This window comes from Martes martes (assembly GCF_963455335.1).
Source record: "Martes martes genome assembly, chromosome: 5".
NCBI lineage: Eukaryota > Metazoa > Chordata > Mammalia > Carnivora > Mustelidae > Martes > Martes martes.
This window is the reverse complement of record NC_137892.1, coordinates 59,987,842-60,007,756: the sequence shown is the minus strand read 5'-3', so window position 1 is coordinate 60,007,756 and position 19,915 is coordinate 59,987,842. Positions and strand designations below refer to the sequence as shown.

The window sequence follows — 19,915 nt, the reverse complement described above, 5'->3', positions numbered from 1 at the left end:
GCCAGGTACAAGACAATCTGGACCCTGAGTCCTAAGGCCTGTACCCAGCAGAGTGTTTGTCCTCTTGCCAGGTTGGGAATGTGACACAGGGGTTACCAAACCTTTCAAGGAAAGTAAATGTTCAGATATTGGCAACTACTTAAAAAACACTTGTCAGAAACAGGACCAAACCCAACATGCTAGTGATGAATAATATGTGGGATATGTGTGGTGATTTACATTCTGTTATTGGGTATGTGTGTGTTTTCTTACCCAGCCCTACTTCAGTGCATGTTGCTGATCTGAATTGGTAAAGGGGGCTCTCGGCAAAGCAGATACCTCTCTTGTGAATTTTGGTAGGTTAGTATTTTTGCCACTTAATATCTGCAGTGCTGTCTGACTTTTATGAAGGAAATTCTTTTTTTTTTTTTTTAAAGATTTTCTTTATTTATTTGACAGACAGAGATCACAAGTAGGCAGAGAGGCAGGCAGAGAGAGAGAGAGAGGAGGAAGCAGGCTCCCTGCTGAGCAGAGAGCCCGATGCGGGGCTCGATCCCAGGACCCTGAGATCATGACCTGAGCCGAAGGCAGAGGCTTAACCCACTGAGCCACCCAGGCGCCCCAATATGAAGGAAATTCTTAGTCAGTCACTTGGTTTTTTTTCCTTCCAACCTTCATTCAGTCTTTATCTCAGTCTTTTGTGGGACTATTTGGAGAGAATACTTATACTGTTGTTTTACTTCATAGGCTCCAGAAATTTGTTTTTATTTTATCAAAAAAATAGTAGTCTTGATGTAAAATTGGGAAACAACAAGCTGTGCATAAGTGAGGCCGATGAACCCTCGCTACAGTCAAGAGGGTGATCATACCCATTACCCCCAAGAGGTTGCTTTTATACCTTTATAATGCCTCCCTCTGCCCCTGAAAGTTACCTATTTTTTTTTCCGACAGTTATTTTTAAAAAGGATCTTATTTATCCCTTTATATAGAGCCTCCTTTAAAGAGTACTCAGACCTTCAGGTTTGTTTATAAATACCTCTCAGGAAGGTGGCATACTCTTGTTGAAGGCCATTGTTTAATACAATGGTCTTTTAGATATTAAAGATATTTGTTAAGAGCGTGGACTTCAGAGTTAGATATGGCTCCAAATCCTTGCTCTACCATTTACGAGCTGGATTTTGGACAGATTTCTTAAAGTTTCTAAACTTCATTTTTTTTAACCTATAAAATAGGAATAAAAATAATACCCACCATATAGTATGGTAGTTGTGTAGATTAAATGGGATTTACATTCAAAGAGTTTAGCACAGTCTCTGGCATATGGAAAGCCATATTATGGTTATGATTTTTAGCTGGTTGTTTGAAATTTTTCAGTGTCTTTTATTTTAGAAATAATGCTATAAATGAAATTGTAGTTAAATTTTCAGAAAACTGTGTAAAAATCTATTTACCACCAAATATACCGTGCTGGTCTTTAGTGTATTATTCTGAGTTCTCCAGGATGAGAGGAAGAGCAAAAGATGGCAAACAACAATGAATGCATGCAATGAATGCATTTTTCCCCCCAGATTTTATTTATTTATTTTAGAGGAGTGAGCGCATGTGCGCATGCTCCTGCCTACTCAAGTCCAGGGTGGGATCAGTGGGGAGGGGGAGAGGGAGAGGGAGAAGCAGGCTTCCTGCTGAGCAGGGCACCTGACCTGGGGCTTGATCCCAGGACCCTGAGATCAGGACCTGAGCAGCCACTTAACTGGCTGAGACATCCATTTCAGCCACCTCTGAAATATAAGTATTTAGAGAGAGAGAGAGAGAGAGAGAGAGAATGAACAAACACAGGGGAGAGTGGAAGAGACTCCAAACCTAACTCACTGAATATTTTTGGTTTGAAATTATTAATCAAAAGGAAAGAAATAAGCATTTATCTTACCTTTACTGTATTATCTGTATTTCATGTTAACTAAATAGACTAATTTGATAAGGAAACTTTTCCCCCCAAAATTTCATCTGATAAATGTAGAAAGGATGGTAGAATTAGAAAATCACTACTTTTCAGTCCATAATGAAATGAATTAGGTGGCAGTAATCAGTGGATAAAATTATTAGGTGAAAGGTTAATGGGGAATTTACAAAGGAGGGATTGAGCTATCATCACCTGAACCCTAGTGATTAATCATGGCATTACTATGGCATTACTAAAAATAGTACATCCAGATATTATATACTTGCTGAAGATTTATGATATGAATCGCAGAGCACAATCCATGAAATATTCTTGCCCAAAATATTGAACCTGAATAGAATCAATTAAGGAAGTCAAGTGATGGAGAACCAAGTTAATTGACACCACAGGAAACAAATAGAGAAATAAAGAAATCTAAAGGACAACTGACTCAATTTCCTTAAAAAGTTAATGGTTCAGTAAACAAATGAGGAGAGGATTGCATCTCTAACTATCTGGTATTGAAGACCAAGCTTGTTTTGTTTTTAAAGTATCCTTTTTGGGGGGTGCTTAGGTGGCTCAGTCAGTTGAGCATCCGACTCTTTCAGCTCAGGTCATGGTCTCAGGGTCATGAGATTGAATCCCATGTTGGGCACCATGCTGAGCATGGAGCCTGCTTTACATTCTCTCTTTCCCTCTCCCTCTGCTTCTGCCCCTCACACCACTCTCTTAAAAAAAAAAAAAAATTCCTTTCTGGGCATTGACCAGTAGGTGCTCCTAGTGTGCAGCCCAGGTCGTATGTGAGTTACCATGGAGGGGTGAGGACCACCAGCCTCGTTCAGGGTGGTAGGTCCACTGACCCTGCACTTGGATGTTTTGACAGTGTCAGCTTGCTATGAAAGTATCTAAATCCTTACTTTTCTTTTCTGAATTTATCTTACCTGAATTTATCTTATTGACCTATAACAAAGAGTTTGAGCACTGGTAACAGTTTTTGGATTGACAACAATTAGTTCTTGAACTGACAACAGTTCAGACCATATTTTAAGCAGCACTACTCTAGATTAGAAGAAATTCAAGAGACATATCCTAATGTATCTTATAAACCTTATTTGGATCCCAAGTCAAACAAATCAACTATAAAAGGACCTTTTGAAACACAATTAGGGATATTTGATTATGGAGTAAAGTATAAGATGACACCAATTTAGCTTAACAAAATAAAAGACAAATCAGGGGTAGAAGAAGCAAATGTGGCAAAATCTTGTTATGTATTGAATATGGGTGATGTGTGTATAGGTTTGAATTTGGTACTTTTCTCTTTACTTTTATGTGTGTTACATATATGCTTCCTTTTCTTCTGTCCTGTCATAATTTACACTTTACTGTAAACTTTATTAACAATTGCAAATGTTTTTAGCTTTATTTTAGATTTAGATCTCCTTTGGTGATTTGTGCAGAGTTTAAAACTTCAGAGCAACTTGCCTCTAAATTTTTTGTTTTTACCTGTTAGTTATGAGTACATTAGTTTAGGACCTCAGTTCTGTGATTTGACCTTTCATAGGTTATTGATAAAATAATTTCCCATGGGTTTTCAACTTTCTTTTCTCACTGTTGTATAGCAAAAATAGGAAGAGAGATACTCAGATACTGTAAACAAAATAGTCTACAAATATTGAAATTGGATTTTATACAGTTAATACTAGATTATTTTGTATGCTATTGTTAAAGAAGAATTAAAAGCCCCCCCATTAGTTCCATCTTTAGTTAAACCTACTTGATTATATTTTGAAATTTACATAGCAACACACCAGAAATATTTTGATTACTTTCTTTACAGCTTAGAAACAGCTGATTGAAAGGGCTTATTTCCTAATTTAGATAGAGTAAAATTTTACAATTTCATTATATTCTTAGAAATTTAAGTTGATTTTTTAATTCTTTCCTTTCAGTAGTCTTTCTGGTTAAATGCACGTTGCTTTTCCTAAAACCCCCCTCACCATTATTCTAATTACATCAAATTCATGTTTTTAAAAATAGATTATAAAATATTTCAATATTTTACTTTATTCCATCCTTTAACACTATCTTGGTAGAAAACCGAGGTTGCCATTCCCATCAATCCTGCTGCCCTCCTGAATTTCGTATTTTGCTTATTTGCACAGCTGTCTTTATTTTAAATGTCTTATAAAAAAATTTCAAATGTACAAAAGTTAAGAGAATGGTATAATGAATTCACATGTGCCTATCACCTAGCTCCCACAATTATCAACTCACAGCCAGATACATACTGTTTTAAAGCATCACTAACGTATATAAAGTGACAAAACATATCTCAATATAATTAACCTGGCTTTCTTTTTTCCTGTCTTAAAATTATTGGTACTTCAAGTGCACTCTAAATTTATTTCTCATTATATATTTAAAGTAATGATTGAACTCAGGAAAAGATACAAAGACATATTATTTCTATGTTTTTTAAAAATTTTTACAATTTTTAAATTTAAAAAAAAATTATGGTTGGGTGCCTGGGTAGCTCAGTTGGCTAATTGTCTTACTTTGGCTCAGGTCATGATCTTCAGGATCCTGGGATCTAGCCTGGCATGGAGCTCCCCACTCAGGGTGTGTGCTTATTGCTTTCCCTCTGCCTCTTCCCCCAATCATGCATACTCTCTCTCAGATAAATAAATAGATAAAATCTTTAAAATTCTGGTAAAATACACATAACATGTAATTTACCATCTTAACCGTTTTAAGTGTGCATTTCAATAGAGGTAAGTACATTTATACTGTGAATGCAACCAAGTCCCAGAACTCTTTTCATACTGCAAAATTAAAACTTTGTACCCATTAGGGGTGCCTGGGTGGCTCAGTGGGTTAAGCCTCTGCCTTCGGCTCAGGTCATGATCTCAGGGTCCTGGGGTGGAGCCCCGCATCAGGCTCTCTGCTCAGCAGGGAGCCTGCTTCCCCTCCCCCCGTGCCCCCCCCCCCCCGCCCGGCCTGCCTCTCTGCCTACTTGTGACCTCTCTCTCTCTGTCAAATAAATACATTAAAAAAAACAAAACAAAACTCTGTACCCATTAAATACTAACGGGTATTCCCATTACCCCCTCCTTTCAGCTGCTGGCAATCACCATTCTATTTACTATCTCTCTGAATTCGATTATTCTAGGTATCTCATGTAAGTGGAATCATACAGCATTTATCTTTTAGTGACTGGCTTCTTTCACTTAGCTTAATGTCTTCCAAGTTTATCTATTATTTCTATAAATTTTGATTTGGGTTTTATGAAGTAGAGAGCTAAACAGAGAATTGGGATTGAATTTCTGTTAGATGAGGACATCCTGAATTGCATAGCCTCATTCTGTTAAGAAATTTCACTTCTTTTATTTCTAAAGCACACTATTATTAAAGAGGATTAAAAATGCTTTCCATGTATATCTGGGAAGACTAGTTCTTGACCATGTCTCAAATTTGCTGATAATATATAAACCCAGCTAGATATTTCTATCAGAAACATAATCAAATTAAGGAGTAAATAATGGAATTAGTATTTTAAGTACAGTTTCTTTGCCTACCCATTCGCATTAGTGACATTTATATATTGAATTGTTGGAATTAATGATTTTTATTTCAAAAATGAAATGTTAAACACCCATTTTTTATCTCTGCATACATATATGTTTTGATAGGTTCTTTGCTAAAGTTAAATGACAATTTTAAGGTTTACTAAAAGAAATAGATGTTTTTCATAGGTTTCTTAGATATCGTTTCTTTATGTGAGTAACAAATAAATACCTTTGTTGGTTAATACTTAATTTTTGGTTAACTTTTCTTTTTCTTCTAGCTTATTTAAAAAATTATATATCACTATATTAAATATCATTTTTAGGGAAGTTGTGAGCATGTTACTTCTATTAAATTTTGGCATACTGCTGTATTTGTTTAAGCCATCCACTGTGAGTTAATGAAATATTATTTCCGGGCCCAAATGTCACTAGATAAAGATTAAATATATTATATTGATATGGTCTCTTGATTAGACTAAAGTAGATTGTTTTTAGTGTATCTTTGGAGATTAGGAGAAAAATGCACTTGGAACAGCATGCTGTGTTTTTCTAATAAACATTGAATCATAGTCAGTTACACTAGATTTTTCATTCATAATTTATTGTGTGTTATGATATGATTTGTCACTTAAGCATATGCAAATCTTAAGCAATCATTTCAACAAGAATAGGTTATATCACTTGTGAGTTAAATATTTTTGAACATCACTTTTAAAGATTATCAAGAGTATCAGAGAAAGAAAAGCTATAATACTTTACAAATTTATAAATTAAAATTTAAATAGTGATAGTAATTTTGCATGCTTAACAATTAAAAGCACGTTCTTGGCTAACAGTGATGTTTGTGTTTCCTGGGCAGGGTGACAGGCTGTATTTCAAAAAGCCTTGTGGAGAGTTATCTTTACAGTAGTGAGTTTATGAAGCCCAGAATCATCTTACCCTCAAGTTCTAAAGTTTATATATATAGAGAGAGAGAGAGGAGAGAGAGAGAAACAGGAGAGAGAGAGAGAGAGAGAGAGAGGAAGAGAGAGAGAGAGAAAGAGGGGAATAGAGAGGGAGAGAGAGAGAGAGAGACAGAGTATAATGGAGTCTAATTTATTAATTTATAACAAATAAAATTGTCAAGTGAACTGGAATGCTCCTGTCATGATGATTCATTTTTGCTTCGTAGATGGGCCAATCACAATTGTATGAACACAGAATAAGTACAAATTCTCATGTGTAGTTGTAATACTGAGATATTTAATGACATAATCTGAGAGTGCCATACCTCTTGCTCTGCAATAGGGGTAGTCTTACCATTGAGGAGAAATTGCAATTTTAGGTTTATAGGGTAAGAATCTCTTGCTTGAACTGTCCAGTGGACACTGCCAATGTTTCCTTCACTGATCTCTCTCTCTTTCTCTCTCTCTCTTTTTAAATTTTAATGACTGGCCAGTCTCTCTTTTGGTTGCTATCAGATTACAGTCAAATCTTACTGGCTGGGGAGCCATTCTCGCTCATTAAATAATTCACCTATGTGCTCTACCTATTATGGGTTATTTTTAACTTGAAACTTGAACTTGAAAAATGCTTATTTCCAAAGCCTTGGGAAAGGCCTTCAACTACAGACAATATTATTATGATCATGGATATTTGTAAAAATATAGGGAAAAAATTATCAAAAATCATACTACCCTAGTATAGTTGTAGTTGTTTTGATGAATTTCCCTCATATGTCTATTTCCCAATTGGTATTTTTAATGAATATTATTTTAAAATTTACAGATTTGGAGTGCAGTTACATATCTATAACATTGTCTTACCTTTTAGGAAAACAAGTTTTCACTTTATTTTTTTAATTTAATCTTTTTTTTTTTTTTTTTTTTTTTAAGAGAGGGAGAGAGGGGATGCTCAGGGCAGAGGAGCAGAGGGAATCTCAAGGGACAGAGAGAATCTCAAGTGGAATCCATGTCCCGCATGGAGCCCAAAGCAGGGCTCGATCTCACAACCCTGACATCATGACCTGAGACAAAATCAGGAGTTGGTCGGTTAACCGACTAAGCCACCCAGGCACCTCAATAAGTTTTCACTTTGTTAAATTTTATTTCTTTATTTGTCAGAGGGAGAGAGAGAGAGAGAGAGAGAGAGAGAGAAAGTGCACAAGCAGGGGGAGTGGCAGGCAGAGGGAGAAGCAGACTCCCCGCTGAGCAAGGAGCCTAATGTGGGACTCCATCCCAGGACCCTGAGATCATGACCTGAGCCAAAGGCAGATACTTAACTGACTGAGCCACCCAGGCGTCCCAAGTTTTCACTTTAAAGATTGATTTTGCTAGGTGTCTTTTGGAACTGGTTACCTAAATGAACTGTCTTCTACCTCTAGTACTTTTAAAAATAATTATTTGGTGCTTTTCATGTTATCTGACATAGTGAAAATATGGTTTCTTTTCCAATATTTATGGCTTCATTTTGGTCATATTATTAGTTACAATTTCCAGATAAATTGTGTGTGATAGCAGCAATCAAATGCATTCTTATTTTACAGCATTCTTTTTATGCTCATGACACTCCTGTAAGTATATAGGGGACTTAGGGCAGTCTTATTGTCTTCATTTTGTGTGAAGATAACTTGAATAAACGATAGACTTTGGCACCAAAATAACAACTGACCTGCCTGAGTTTGAGGTAGAACTGGAGTGAGAACTCAGGTTTCTGGACCACTATGGTCCTGTGTTTAATGACATAAGCAGTCTCACAGTTCAGAATTCTATGAACCCTGAGCTCAGTGTAATCAAAACTGAGCTCATCATCTCTCAACCTCCTCATTTGAATTCTTTGTTTTAGTAGGTGTTTCCACCATCCTTCTGGCTCAGGCCATGAATCTGAAGACTTTTACATTCCACTGTCTCCTTAGCACCTACACCTAATGGATCATTCCATCAGTTTATTCCCCCTTTAAACATGTTTCATATTGACTCACCTCTGCCTCCTCTGCTCTCCTTTCCATTGCCACTGTCTTGGTTCAGGGGTTATTCCTGGTCTCTGTGTCTCATCTTGCCCTCTGCCAACTTGCCTTCATCCTAAAATTCCAACCCATTACTCCCTGGTTAAATCCTTCAGTGATTCTTCATGACTTTAGGATATAGCTCTGGCGCCTTAGCTAAGCATACACAACTCATGCCTAAAAAAGATGTACTCTTTTGAGTCTTGCTTCTTTCTTTCAACATTACATTTATGTATAGCTTCATAGTCTATGGTTGGTCAGAGTTATGTTCCAACACCCAGAGCATGAAGGGTGGAGTAAGATTTCCACCCAACTGCAGGATCTGTAGGTGGGCTGGGAGCACATTCAGAGTTCGGGCAGGCTTCTAGTCTACTCTGGCTTCTAGTTTCTCCCGTATCCTCTGTGCATGTGTGCAGCCCTGCCATCAGCCAGGACATGAAGAGAGCCTGGTTTCCTTAAGACATGCAGGTGGAAGGCAGCCAGGGTTGTTTGCAGAGTTCAAGTCCCTCTGTGGGTCTCTCATTACTAGGATCTTTCTCTTACCTTTCTGTTTATGTTGCTGGTTGGTTGCATGTGCTAACTGGGATGGCTACCTCAGACTTGCTAGTGAGATTGCTTACTTGTACTGGAGACACTGCAGATATGATATCACTGGAGATATTTTTCCATATTAAATTTAAGCATTACCTCCTTCAGATAGGCAACCCTCACCCTCATGTTTAGCTAAGATATGCCCCCTTCTCTGTATTTCCGTATAACTGGTGCACCATTCTATGTGGTGATTATCTGTATACTTGCCTGATTCCCCGTAGTAGTCTGAAAGCTTGACTGCCAGCAGTTTGTTTCTGTATCCTCACTTCTATATCCTTGGTGCTTAGCTTGATAAGCACTCTATACGCATTTGTTTAATTGAGTTAAAATCGTATAAGTTGCAAGGAGTTCTGCCAGGTTTGTTACTTATATAAATACATGTCATTGTATTTCATTTCATTGTATAATGTATTATTTGAAATAAGTGGGTCATGAGTAGTGTTTAAAATTCTGTTTGTTTTAGAAGAATTTTTATTAAATAGCAAAATTCTTTTTTAGTGGAATGAACCATTGGATACAATATTATGTAATGTCATCAGTGAACCCTAAGTTCATTACTGCTAAGCTCATTAGTAAATTATTTGATCTTTTAGTAGTTTTTGACAGGATTTATCATTCTGTTCTTGTTACACTTTTACATTTGGTGTTTTCACTCTCTTGGTTTACCTCTTAGATTATTCTTCACTCCTTTTCAGTCTCCTTTGTTTTTCTTTTCTCTCTAACCTCATAATATTAGTGACCATGCTATGTCTTATTCACTTCTTTTTTTTCTTTTTTTCACTTTATTAAAATTCTGAGTTTATTTCACATGTATATTTTTGTCCCTCACCATTCCATTTGTCTGACCACCACTACTACTATGTCTTATTATAACATTCCATACATATTTAAAACCAAGCAAAGGGTGGAGTTCCAGCTTTAAAAACTAAACAGGCATTTTAGACAACACATTCTTGGCAATGGAACCTGGACATTTATCAGACATAGTAGAGAAAGTTCTCACTGTGCATTATAAAAGGGACAGCCAGATATCAACTGTTTCAGAAAGGAAATAAGATGGAAAATTTTAACAAACTGTTTAAACTATTTTCTTGAAGAGACTTCCTCTGCCAGAGACCTTCAGTGGCCTCTTGGTCAGTCATCCAGAAACAATTCTTGACGTGATTGATGAACTTGGCTTCTACTTTGTGAAGAGAACCACTTACTTGCATTTTTGCTTTAATGTCTTCTATAGAACAAGGTCCTTTCGGTGTTTTGGGAGTCTTTTCCTGTGGTTTGAAAGATTCTTTGATCTTGGTGTTGATGATTTTTACTCTTTTCCATTCTGGTTTGATTTTTGTACATTTTTGGCTGGAGTATCTTGTATAGATTTCTTTATTGGAATCTTTTCTCCAGCTTTCTCATCATCAAAATCATCATCATTATCATCATCTTCATCATTGTCTTCACTGGCGACAAGTTATACTTTTTTTCTTTGGACCCTTACTACCCCTTCCAGGGGCAGGATGCTTTCCAGATACACTAAGGAGTTTCTTCCTTCTCTTCTTCTGACTCTGCATCTTCCTCCACAGCTACTAAGGGTTGTCTGCTAGTACGCACAGGCCCTGAACCACATTTCAACTGTTAAGACCACAGGTGGTGTTACTGCAGAGCCCCGAAGGGAAACCGTTGGCTGTACAGACATCTTCAAAGTTGCCAGTGTGACTTTAATCGGACTGCGTTTGTAACTCATTGCGTCCGCTTCAACTGTGTCCAATTCATCCATCGCACCACCCCCTACACTGACCCTTCATAAAGATAACTGGTGCTCATTTTCATCATTATCCACCTTAAAGGGATAATCTTTGTCAGTGTTTAGGTTCACAACTGAAAGGATAGTTCTGGGGCCTCAGGGGACTCATGTCCATGTTCATTAAATCTTCCATGGTGTGGTGGCATGAACTTAGGTGGGAGAGCAGGCAGACAGAGATAAATGACTGCTGTTCCACAGAAGAGCCATGCAGGAGGGAATCACACCAGGGACTGTCTTATTCTCTTAGCTATTCTCATGAACCTGGAGGTCATCATTTAAATTGCATCAAATGCTAATTACTACCAAATATATATTCCCTGTCCAGACTTCTCTCTTGAATTCTGGATTCATCAGTCCAACTTCTTACTTGACATTTCTACTTTAATGTCTCCTCTTAGATCCTGAAGTCAACATGTCCAAAATTAAACTCTGAATCTTCCCTCCTCCCCAAACTTACTCACCTACTACCACCCAAACTAATCTTCTCTCAAATGATAATACTCCATCTTCCCAATTGTTCAAGGATACTGGAGTTATCCTTACATTCTCTATTCCTCTCAGACCCCACATTCAGTCCATTAGGTCATCCTGTTGCCTCCACCTTCATAATATCTAGGATCAGACCATTTCTCATCATCTCCCCTTGCTATCACCCGGATGTAAACAACCATCAACTTTCACTAGGATTAACTTCCTATCTGCCTGCTTCCACCCTTGCCTTCCGATGGTATAACATTACCTTTTAAAATGTGAGTCATGGGGCGCCTGGGTGGCTCAGTGGGTTAGGGCCTCTGCCTTTGGCTCAGGTCGTGATCTCAGGGTCCTGGGGTCGAGCCCCGCATTGGGCTCTGCTCAGCGGGGAGCCTGCTTCCTCCTCTCTGCCTCTCTGCCTACTTGTGATCTCTGTCAAATAAATAAATAAAATCTTTAAAAAAATATGAGTCATATTGCATTATTTCTCAACTCTAGGTAAAAGCTGAAACATTTATTTCTAAAAACATTTATTTATTTATTTCAGAGAGAGAGAGAGATTGTGTGTAAGCCCAAGCAGAGGGTAGGGCAGTGGGAGAGGGAGAGAGAGAATCCTCTAGCAGACTCCCCACTAAGTGCAGAGCCCCAAAGTGGGGTTTGATCCCAGGACCATGAGATCATTACCTGAGCGGAAATCAAAAGTCAAATGTTCAACTGACTGAGCCACCCAGGTGCCCCACACAAAAACATTAATAATAGACTATAAACTATGGGATCTGCTCCTTCCTCATCTTTCTTATTACTCTTCTGACTTCACCTCCTATTTCCCTTCCTTTCATTCATCACTATCCAGGCACACTGCTTCCTTACTATTCCTCAAACACACTAGAGAAACACTAGACAAACATTCCTGCCTGGGGCCTCTAAACTGTCTGGCCCCTTTGTGTAGACCATTCCTCTTTTAGATATGGCTGACTGCCCACCTCTCACCATGCCCTCAACTTTCATGTGTTCTCTCAAGACATCACCTTCTTACCACCATTATCAACACGTTAGACCACTTGGTCTCCCTACCTGCCAGCCTCACTCCTGACTTCCTTTATTCTACTCCATGTTTTCTTTTTCTCATACTACTGTTCACCTTCCAATGTGCATTATAATTTACTTTTTTATTATGTTTATTGTTTAATGTCTCTCTTTCCCAGCTTAGTCTATGAGGAGAGAGATCTTTGTTTTCTTTGCTGATATGCCCAATGCACTGAGAATATCACCGAGTATTAAGTAGGCACATAAACAAATATCTGTTAAATGAATGATTACCTGATTTTCTGTAAAAAAATAAAAATTCACTGTTTGTCTGAAGAACTTTATTAGGTGAAAAGTTTAATTTGAAAAATTATGAGAAATTTTTAAAAATGCCGATGTTCTTTTATCCCTTAATTGATGAATTAGGATCCATGAAAACACCATAAAATTTACATAAAAAGTTAATAAGTATCATTCAAATAACCTCTTCAGGGCAGTCTTTTTAATAAAACTGGCATTTCTGTAAAAGTGGAATTTTTCTATAATGATATGCAGAATAGTGGAATTTAATGCATACTTTAGATTTAAAAATAACCATGTAACAGTGTTTTGAGTGGGACCTTTTTATCTTGTTCCAGAATTGCAGCTAAGGCCTTAAGCTGAAGACAAAATACCCTGAGTAACTAATTTTCTATATTTAGATTGCTATGAATAATCTACTAGCCACTGGGACCAGAAACCTGCCTGTAGAGATTGTTCTGAGGAACCATTCCTGAAAAACTGGGATCCCTAACCCCATCCCAATATGAGAATAGGATTCAGAGGAGAAGTGCAAAGTCTGTGATGAGGAATGATTCCTTCCCCTCCCAGAGCCTTCCTTCCTTGTCCAAGGAACCATTTATAAACAGTATGGGATGCCCTCAAGTCAGAAGGAGGGTCATTTCTTTTCCTAGTTGAACATTTGCTTAGCATTGGACTGGCTGGTCTGCCCTTTTCTGCTAAAACAGGGCTAAATGGAATTGAGAGTGATGGTACAGGGGGAATGTTTAATCTGTTTAATATATTCTCTCCAGAGAGTAGCTAGGCTTGGTCTATTTTTCTGTTGTCCTGCTCAAGCCAGGAGGTAAAGGCAGCTCTGCAGGGGTAGAGGGTATATGGTCACTGCCTATATCAGTAAATATCCAGGGGGTGATTTCCCTGCACGATCTTCTGAAGAGTCCATACAATCACCCCACCAGGTTGCTGGCAGCTGTGTGCCTGCCACAAGCAGGGACACTGACAGCTGGTTAGTATCAGCCAGAGAAGCAACAGCAAACAGCAGAGAGAGTACTGTGACTCCAACCAGTTAAGGAAGGGGATAACTGTCCTTTCCGCTTCCAATTCTCAAGCCATGGGCCCCTGGAAGAAGTGGTGAGGGACGGCAGGTTCCTCTGAGCAGGACCGTGCTTCATTTCTCCATTCCAAGCTGCAGAGAGTGTGGGTTGAACCAGGGAGAAATCGATTTTGAGTCTGAAGGCTTCAAAATAACAACAACAACAGCAACAACAATAAGAAGAAGACTGAATTCTTTTTTTTTTTTTTTAAGATTTTATGTATTTATTTGACAGAGATCACAAGTAGGCAGAGAGGCAGACAGAGAGAGAGGGAAGCAAGCTCCCCGCTGAGCAGAGACCGCCACCCCCCCCAATGCGGGGCTCGATCCCAGGACCCTGAGACCATGACCTGAGCTGAAGGCAGAGGCTTTAACCCAGTGAGCCACCCAGGCGCCCCAGAAGATTGAATTCTAATTGTTTGAAGGATAGAGTTCTAATAACTGAAAGCGCCTAACGAGTTATAGCGTGTTCTGAGTTGTTTAAGGATCCTTAATGTATCAGTAAGGTATTGCTGCATAATAAACCACTTTGAAACTTAGTGGTTTAAAACAACCATTTGTTATTTCTAAGAAGCTTATGCATTAGCTAGACCATTCTGTTGATCTGTGACAGGCTTAACTGATGTCCGCAGGGCTTGTGTACGTCTCTACCGTCAGCTCATGGTGGGTGGGAGCTGGCTTGTCTAAGGCGGCCTCATTTGGGATGATTTGACTTGATTTCATGTTCCAGGGGGCTAGCCTGAGCTTGTTCTTATGGTGGTGGCTGGGGTCCATAAACAGAAAGTAGAAACACTCAAGCACTCTTTAAAACTTACATTTAAACTTTTCTTGGAGGCCAAACTCAGAGTCATTGTGGGAAGGCACTACCAAAGGGCAAGGATATAGTGAGGCATGAAAAATTGGGGCCATTAATGAGGTCAATCTGCCACACTTAACAGGTGGGAAAGGAGATTACAAACAAGAGAGTTAAGAGCAGTTATTGGGGGAAAAGTTGCATATTTGTACTCTGAGGAGTAGGGACCCTTTAATCACAGGTTACAATTGATTTGAACTACATGGGCTCCTAAGATAAAGTCTGTTTCTTCTGTATGTTCTTTCTGATGTATAAGTTTAACAGAAATCATTTTTTAATGATTGTGATTTTTTAGTTTGAGGGTCACCCTGAATTTGATCTATCAGGGGAGAGCTATATGCATAAAATGTATGGAATTTGGAGATGAATGCCAGAAGATGTAACAAGGAAAGTTGCAAATGGTTGCCTGTAAGTGGACTAACCAGAGCGTGGGGAGGGGTAAGAAAGAGCTGTTGATTTTTGTTATATATATGCATTTTAGTGCTGTTTGACTTTTAAAACTATGTGTTATAGTTTTGATTAAAATGAGTCATAATTTTTTTTAGAAAGGAAACTCCATTTTCAAGGCATCATCACTATGCTATTATTTACATATAGTAATTTCATTTAATCCCCACAGTATCCCTATGAATTACCTATTATTATTTCTACCTCAAATGAGATAGAGAAGGCTTAGAGAAGTTAGGAGACTTGTCTAGCCGGTGTTACGTTGTCTCTATGTAAGAGGCAGGGTCAAGATGGGAACCAAGGTGTGTCTGCTTCCAAAGACTACCACCTTAACCCCTAACTTGTAGTTTAATATGTGAATCGCTCACTTAGTTCGAAGCTGAATTTTAATCTGCTCCATACCAGAGTTTCACACTATTATGTAACTCCCACAATGGAACTAGAATATATGTATTTTTTTTTCCTACTAATAAAATTGCTTCTTATCAGCGTTTAGGCTTCAAATGGAAAAATAGTGATTGAGTAAATTCTTCCAGGGGAATATGATGAATATCCAGCATGTTTAAATTTGTTCTGAGGAAAAAAGTATTTACTTTTACTTAATACTTAGATACATTAGATGCTTAGATTCCAGATATTGGATTATAATACCACATAAATTTAAATATTTCTTAAAAAGTATGCTTGTAGCATCTTTTTGTATAAGGAAAGTATTTATAATTAGGAGTTTAATTAAGAAGAACTGATTTGCTTTCATGAATTTTCCAAGTTATCAATATCCAGCATATTATCTTACTTTAGGAGTTAAATGTGATACAAACTTCATCTACTAATTGCTTTTAACAGCTGCTGTAGATATTTATTGCAAAATGTCATTGAAAAGACAGATTTAATATATTAGTTTAGTACACATGGTGATTTAAAGATTAGAGTATGTTAAATAAACTGTGTCAGAAATTATAAATAAACTAAAATGAGTAAAATTATCCTAAAATTGCTAGACAAGTCTTCACATTTAATGTTACATTAATGAGTTTTGTACAGAAACTGTTTAGAATAAAATCCTTTTTCATCAGATGTTGCGCATATGCCTTCACTGTTTGTTTTTCTTCAAAGTAAAACTTAATGAAACAGCTAATAAAACCCAATTTTACTCCTGATCCTTGAAGAAAACAAGCCCTTGAAGTGCACCCACTGTTTATTCTTTTGCACTGGTTTTTGCTACTTTTCAGCATGTAAATTTTCCAGTAATGGAAAACAGTCAAAGCCATAAACTTTTTCTTCCAAGTTTTATAAACCCAGTATTTATTTCTTATTTGTAAAGTGATTGCACAATGGAAACATGCTTTGCACACATACAGAGAAGTTTTGTCTCAGATCTTCATGTTCACCTCCTGCTGGCTTCAGGAGGGCCTAGTGCGTGTGCATTTAAATGGATCTTTATTATGTAAATAATGAAGAACCAGAATGGGGGATTTAACTGCTCCCCCTCCCCTTTCGGAGTGAAAGGCATATATGAGACTTCTATACCCTGTTATTCTCATAAACCTGAAAATGTGTTAGATTGGTGAATACCTTATGAAAAGATCGGCCTCCATGAATTAGAAATATATAGATGGCAGATGTGTATGTACCCCAAGTGGCTTTTCACTACCCATAGCATATGCTATTCTGTGTCTTCCTGGTTCTTTTATGGAGAGGATTGTTTTTGACTTTGGTGACAGGGTGGAGGTGGATATTTGGGTTGAGATAAGAGTCAGTGTTACTCAGAAGTGTGGCCCTGGATTGGTACCAGTGCAAGGAGAAAAACGCAGAAATTGAAAATGAGTGCTTAGAAACTTGTAAGTAATTTGACAGAGTAGTATTATGTCTGTCAAATATAATTTGAAAATCGATACAGATAATGGGGGAAGCTATGTGTATGTGGGAGCAGAGGTATATGGGAGGAACGCTACCTTTCAAATTTTCTGTGAACTTAAAACTGCTCTAAAAGAATAACAACTTTCTCCTCCTCCTCCTTCTTCTTTCTTTTTTTTTCTTAAATTGGGACTTATATTTTATATGTTTTGAATTTTTTAATTTCATTTTTTTTCTAGTAATTCATTTTAGTGTTTTTCACAAAAGCATGTCTATGACAGATTGGAAATAAAATTCCTGATCTTTTACCACAGATGGTTTGAAAAGCATTTGGTCTAGGATGAGATTTTCAAATGTTGATTTATGTTCCTTTGCCCCATTACATAGCATTTGGTATTCAAATCTGAGTAAAAAGAAAAGGCTATCATTTATAATTTCAGGACCCTAACAAAACCACTCGATGACATTGAATGTTTAATGAGCTCAGGAGTGGATGGTAGAACCTGAAATAAAGGTAGTCTGTGTTTCCCATTAAGGGCAGGTCCATATGCTCCAATGACCACTGGGTGGGAATTGGTACTGACATTCTTATAAGAAAATCAGAAAGCCTGACCAGGATTTGTGTCCAAATGGAGGTAGGCTATCGCCAAATTGAGAGTTTTAAAAATTAGAGCAGGGTTTTAGGTGGAGGAAAGTGAAGAACAGAGAAAGCTTAGCTGTGTTGCATGTATCACTCTTGAAGGGTTAGGAACTTCGAACCACCATGGGATACTCTGTGGGCTTTGACAACAGAGTGTGGGTAGAAAAGGGAGAGCATCAGTGGCAAGCTTCGTTTACTTCTCAGTTTTACCCAGCATATTTTAATGCTACTGAAAATCATGGTAAGGGATGTCTCTTTGATATGTATATTATTCATTGCTGATACCTGGACAGACAATCAGAATATAAAGCTGAAATTTATGTGTTATATAACCTTGAATCATAAAAGTGTTATTAAGTCATAGAAGTTTAGCATTAGAAGGACACATAATTCACCTTGCTCCAGATATTGCTTCTAGTAAGATAGCTTACGATGAATTAGCTTTTCTCTAGCTCCTCTAGGTATGAGTTTATGCCCATGGTGCTGGAGGGAGGTAACTTGGGATAGCATTCAGGAAGTAGGGATCCCAAACCTTGATTGATCTAAGGATGAGATTTACCCAGAGGATTGTCCAGGAATAATATGCTGAGCTTGGGAGAGAGACAAGAGGCTAATCAGGGAGAAAGTTGGAAGTTGAATACTTGAACAGTCTGTAAGTGGGCTCAAGATACTAATGGTCATAATTCATTAACAATGTCTCGTATACCCATTCAGAAATTTATAGTAGTTGAAATGATATTTGAGCATTATTTGAATGACTCTATATGTAAAGTACCTAAATTCAGCAGTTATTTTGGTGTGGCACCTATGGCCAGAAAGTTCTCTGTATTAGCCATATCATATAGCACCTATGCTTGACGTTGGACCTTGAATCATTCCAGTGTGTCTGATTATATACTTGTGATATACTTCTCATCAGTAATATTTTTTAATTTTTATAATTGTGGTAAGCATATATATATATGTATGTATATGTATATATATATGACAAAATGTACCATTTTAATCACTTAAATTAATTTTTAAAAATAATTTTTAATTTAAAATAATTAATTTTTAATTTTTAATTTAATTTTTAAATTTAAAAAAAATTTTTGATCTAAAATAATTAATTTTTAATTTTTAATTTAATTTAATTTAATTTTTAATTTAAAAATAATTTTTAAAAATTATGGTAGAAATATGGTAGAAAATGCATTTAATTTAATTTATTTAATTTAATTTAATTTAATTTTTAATTTAAAAATAATTTTTAAAAATTATGGTAGAAATATGGTAGAAAATGCATGACATAAAATTGACCATCTTAACTCCTTTTTAAGTGGTTCAATTCAGTATAAGTTTTAGTAGTATTAAATACATTTACATCATTATATAGCCATTATATAGCCATCACCACCATCCTTCTCCAGAACTTTTTCATCTTAGTAAACTAAAACTCTACCCGTGGAACAAGTCCCCATTCCCTCTTCCTCCCAGCTTCAGGCAACCACCATTTTCCTTTGTGTTTCTATGATTTTGATTTTTCTAGGTACCTTATTTAAGTGGAATCATATAGAATTTGTTTTATTATAACTTGCTTATTTCACTTAGCATAATGTCTTCAAGGTTCATCCACATTTCAGATTTTTTCCTTTTTAAGGCTGAATAATATTCCAGTGTGTGTGTGTGTGTGTGTGTGTGTGTGTGTGTGTGTGTTTATGATATTTTATTTATCCATTTGTCTGTGGATGGATATTTCGATTGCTTTCATCTTTAAAAATTTTGTCTTTTAATACATGTAAAATATTTGTATTTTAATTTTGGCTTAATTTATCATTATCACCATCATCATTATTTTATAATTTTGCTGACTTAGAATTTATATTATGATTACTTTTATTGCATTTTCTGCTACTGAGTGTTGCTAAATAAAACATTGATTTTGTTATTCTTGATTTATTATTTACTTAGTTTTTACTTTTGGTGGTAATAATTAGCCAAAGTTACATTCTTTTTTTTTTTTTTTTAAGTTTTATTTATTTATTTGACAGACAGAGATCACAAGTAGGCAGAGAGGCAGGCAGAGAGAGAAGGGGAAGCAGGCTCCCCACTGAGCAGAGAGCCCGATGCGGGGCTCGATCCTAGGACCCCGGGATCATGACCTGAGCTGAAGGCAGAGGCTTTAACCCTCTGAGCCACCCCGGCGCCCCCCAAAGTTACATTCTTGAAAGAATTTTGTAACTATTATTTCTTTTTGGAAATAAAAAACATATTTTTAAAAATCAAGTAATGATTGAATGTGATTTAATTAGGTTTGTTCATTAAAAGGCTTTCTAGCTTTAGAAAATACATTTGTGAAAATATTTTTAATCACACATCAGTTGATATGCTATATATTTTGTGAATATGTCAAA

General features: G+C 36.8%; 1 protein-coding gene and 1 pseudogene across 5 annotated transcripts in view; one reads left to right on the top strand and one right to left on the bottom strand.

Moving 5' to 3' along the window:
* Positions 1-19,915, top strand: part of ATG10 (autophagy related 10) — a 240,616-nt gene that overhangs the window by 16,844 nt on the left and 203,857 nt on the right. The gene's annotated exons all lie outside the window — the stretch shown is intronic.
* Positions 9,846-10,986, bottom strand: LOC308343591 (nucleophosmin-like; annotated as a pseudogene). Its single transcript has one exon. The product of its transcript is annotated as a nucleophosmin-like (transcript).